General features: G+C 32.7%; 1 long non-coding RNA gene across 1 annotated transcript in view; it reads right to left on the minus strand.

Moving 5' to 3' along the window:
- Positions 1-2,890: 2,890 nt before the first annotated feature.
- The window catches only part of LOC118764639, a 25,185-nt gene continuing 23,075 nt past the window's right edge, over positions 2,891-5,000 (minus strand). Inside the window, exon 4 of the long non-coding RNA XR_005000457.1 lies at positions 2,891-2,901. This is a non-coding gene — a long non-coding RNA (uncharacterized LOC118764639). The remainder of the gene's footprint in view (positions 2,902-5,000) is intronic.

The raw sequence follows: 5,000 nt of genomic DNA on the forward strand, positions 1-5,000 counted from the left end.
CGTGATTCGATCACACTAGGTGCCACATTTATTATCATATCATGCGCTATGTGTGTCTACACATACACACATACACACACACATATATATTCGTTATGTGCACTAGAAGCATTAGTTTAAAATAGTAACCTGTGCATCTTAGATAAAGCAGATACATTTACTAACTTAATTAACTGCAGTATTCGCTTCAAGATAGGTGCTATATATATATATATAATATATATATATACAGAGAGAGAGATATTTGATAGTAGCATGATCTCTCGTAGAATTGGTACGCTCGACGTTTGTTCTTAATGTTGAACTATTTTCCGTTTTGACCGTAATTGTAAATGTCTAATTTGTATATAATTTACACCCAAAGTTCAACTTTTCACATTATACCTAATATTTGCGTATGCGATTGTGTGTGCATATATATCTACATATATATATATATATAATATATATATATATATATATATATATATATATATATAATATATATATATATTATATATATATATATATATATATAATATATATATATATATATATATATAAATACAAATATGTAGATGTGTGTTTATATATGTATGTATATATGTATGCATATACACATGAGTGTGTGTGTATGGGGGGTGAGTATGTGTGTATTTGTGATTAGTACATGTTATGTTAGTGAGTATTTCTTTTGCGTTATCGCTTTCATCATTTGACATTCATATTTGTGAGAAATTCTGTATAGAAGAGAGACTTAGTTCAGAATTGTTCGCACTTATCTAATTTTCTTTTATGTCGTGTGATCTTGTAGAATGTTATTGCTCCTTGTTTTGAAGCAGCAAGAAATCATTATAATTTATAGCCAATGTAACTGTTGGAGTCATGAAGTTTGCAACTTTTACATTTACAATTAAATGCGTAAATGATTATTGGCCATTATTAGTATGCTGGTGTGATTACCAGAGGCTTGTGATTAGTCATTAGTAAAGAGATTTTTAGTTTCAATGTTTTTGTAGTATGTTATTAGAGATAATTTTGCTTTCTGTTTTATGAGTTTTTGATAGTTTGTTGATTTATTTTATAGTTGATATACATTTGTTCCATTTGATTCATTAATTCAATTCTCTTTGTGCTGTTTGTTCATTATCAATATGTGTAGTGTCTGATGTATTTATTACAGTGTATATATGTTTGTATTATTCTATGATTTGATCTTTTTGTTTTTCCTTATTTTGTTTGCTGCTGATTAGAGCTTGTTTTATTCTGTAGACATGTTTAAGTAGTGCTTCGAGTTCAGGAGAGAAACTAAAATGCTCATATTACATTTTTGTGTCTGTTTAAACACTCACCTTTTCCGCTAAAATACAGAAATTTGTTAATGTGTTTGGCGTGGAAGAAAGAACTTGATAAATGTTATTCTTTATCGAAATGTTTATGTCTAGAAACAGAGTTATAGTATCGCCAAGAAGTTTTATTTAACTTTTCTGGATACTGAATTTAGTACGAAGTTATCTTGTTTTCTAAGTTTTCTTATTTAATTTATCAACATTTTCTGACAGGTTCATTATATATGATCCCCATAAATAGTGAACACCTTATTGTACTACCTCCTTATGTCTGTTTTATGTTCTAGTTGGAATGTCAGAATCATTCCCACCATCACAGCCTTTTATGAAGTGACAACATCTCATGACATCAACTACTTCATCCATGTTTAGGAACAGTGAAAGTGGATTCGGGAAGTTTACTGTTCCACAGAAACTGAAAGGAACTCTAATGAAATGAAATAGGAGCAAAAAGTTTCAGTAACGCTTTTTGTTTATAGTATATTGAAAAGAAATGCTGTTCTCTGTAAACATACAATTAGATATGTACATACGCAAATGAACATGCAAACAAATACGCATACACAGGCACACATGGGTGTTGTACCGAAAGTAATGTAAAACATGGACATAACTTTTGATAAACTGACATAGCTAATTTAAATTGCACATGTTGGTAAAGTGACTCTTACGCTATCGTAAGTCTTCTGCCTATATTTTCTTCATTGCAGGCGAGAAATAGATTCCATTCAGAAGCTATGTAGCATCATTGAGATTTTGATGAATGAGGGGTGCATGCTGTTTGACGTCCATAGAAGGCTACATGCTGTTTGCGGAAATGATAACAGTGACAAGAGTGATGTGTACAGATGGTTGAAGAAGTTTAAAGGAAATGAAACTAATATGTAAGACCAACATCACAGTGGGAGCTCATTAATTACAACCACTGATACGAATCGTCAGCGATTGAGCAAAGTGATATGCGTGGAAAGACGAGTCGCAATTTCGGGGTTTGCTACAGTTATTTCGATGGTGGAAAATTTGGGGTATCGGAAAATGCGCGCAAAGTGGACACCACGGCGGTTGATATGATACACGTTTTGAAGAAGTGAGAAGTAGAATTCTGCTCTTACCTGCCCTAAGTGTTTGAAGTAAATAAAGTATTTATCTGACCCTTTGACTGGAAAGGAAATATGAGCGTATGTAAATAGTTCGGAAATAAAAGCTGAGTACATAGAGTGGCGTTATACTTCATTTCCGAGACCTCAGAAGTTTGAGAGAGAGTGGTCACCACAGAATGCCATAGTGGCTGATTTTTTTGGGGGGAGGGGGGGATAATAAGGACGTCATTCTCCTTGAGTTTCTGAATCGTGGCAGTATCATGGACAGTATGTACCATACTGAGACACTTTAAAATCATAGAGAAGCCATTAGGTAGGAAATACCGAGGAAGAATCTGAAAACGATTCACATTCGCCATGAGAAGGTGCGACCACACACAACTTTGGTAACATGTGAGGCAAACAGTAAACTGGACTGGTCAGTCTTCCGTCGTACAACACAGATCTGGTGCCCCCTGCCCATCCCCACCCGACTTCTATTTATTTGGTCAATTGAAGGACAATCTTCGTGGTCAATGATGCGATGACACAGACAATGTGAAAGTAAACTGTACAGAAAATGGGTAAACTAGCACACATCGCAATTTTTTTGAAAGGGTTTAGTGTCAGTGCAAATGTATCACTTGTGGTTTATGTAGTAGCTTTTGAAAGAGGAAGAGTTACTCTACTAACATTCTACCATCTGCACGACCAATGTCAGTTAATTAAAAGCTATGCCCACTCTTGCATTTATAATTTGTCAGCATCATTCTCCTCCTCCTCCTCCTTATCATCGCCGTCATCGTCATCATCGTCATCATCATAATCATAATCATAATCATCATTGGCATCATCATCGTCGTCGAAATCATAATTATTAAGCTAAATGTCTTGAACCGTGAATTTGAGTTCCAGGATTCTAATTACACAAACGATCGAACTGGGGAAGTAAGCTGACGATAGGAAACGCTTTGCAAATTTCATCTATTCAATTACCACGCACAGAACGAATATCCTGCGCACAGAAATTGAACTGCTGTAAGTGTAACGAATTTCAGACCAAAATACTCTGTATTTATGGCTAATCATATTTTACCGCATTTGCAAATATATCTGCTTACTTATTGTCACGCAGCTTCCTTACTTGAATACTTAATGCGCCTATGTTTGGCATGGAAGATATAAAAATCAGAAAAGAATGTCTAGGATCAGTTTTGGAGTTCACTTAACGTTAGTCCTATATCTTAGTGAACTGCTCTTGAGATTCAATAATAGATTTATTTATCTTCAATAATAGAGTTATTTCTCTTCTGAGGTTGTTCAGGGACATTCAGTAGTCCATATGGTTTTTTCGTCAGGACCATACAATAATATATTGGCCCGATGCAGAGAAAATAAATATGTTTTATAATAAAATAAAAGGAATACTTCAGAAATTTCCGTTTTGGAACTGAAGTAGGAATTCTTGGGGTTTTCAACACATGTGTTGATGAAAATCTTACGAGATGAAACAATCGAAACCAAACTAAAACAGTTTACTCTCACGATAAATGTGCATAGAACTGAATTTCACTGTAGATGTGTGTGTGTGTACATATATGTATGTATAATGTATATATAGATAAATTATCTAGCTGTAAGGACCTACACAATGCAAATAAATATTTATAAAATAGCTATGTAAATATGTGTAGGTAAACATTTAAATATACTGCAGAACAACACAATCTATTCTAAAAGATATTAAAACAAATATTCAATTAAAGTTGGGCTATATATTAATTAATATGTCGCACGTCTAGTTTCATGATAAATTGGGAATATAAGATAAATATTAAACATATGCTACGTATAGTAATTTCGGTCATTGTAATTTATGTAAGGTCTGACAAAAGCAGACGACAGTTTTGTATAGATTGATAGGGAAGATTTAGGATGAAAAAATTAAACAAGTGGATTGCATTTACGATTTGTTTGTGAGTAGATAATTATTGATAATAAACATTTCGAGGAATTAATATCTTATTGAAGAATCTGTTAAATATTCTAGCTATATTTTTTACTATATATAATGCTCAGTCATTTCTCTATATACAAATGGTTTTGCTCAGAAATCTTTCTATATTGCGGCGTGCAGTTAGGCATTTAAATTGTAAATCTACCAATTTTATTTATTTATTTCCTGCATTTTCCTTTATACGTTTTCCTTTCAGAGTGACTGAGGAAAGGAAACCTACAAACACATAAAACGGACGGGTGACTCAGTATTTTTATATCAAAATAATCATTGGAAGATGAAATAACTTGAATTAATACTCCGAGTTTTACGATATCGATCTTCGACGGATTTTGAAAACTTTAGTATAACTTATATACATTTATTATTTAAAATGCTTAAAGGAGGTTTTGGATAGGAAGGTGATTACTGGCTGACTAATAGAAAGAAACAAGAATAATATTATTGACTGAATTGATATAACGAATAAATATTGACTGAAAGTTGTAAATAACTTCTAAGCACTAGTGCTGTAAAAGTCATTTGTGCAAGGAAATAATACGACAGTTGCAAACAAAATTAAATGACTGAAGAATA

This window comes from Octopus sinensis, linkage group LG8 (assembly GCF_006345805.1).
Source record: "Octopus sinensis linkage group LG8, ASM634580v1, whole genome shotgun sequence".
NCBI lineage: Eukaryota > Metazoa > Mollusca > Cephalopoda > Octopoda > Octopodidae > Octopus > Octopus sinensis.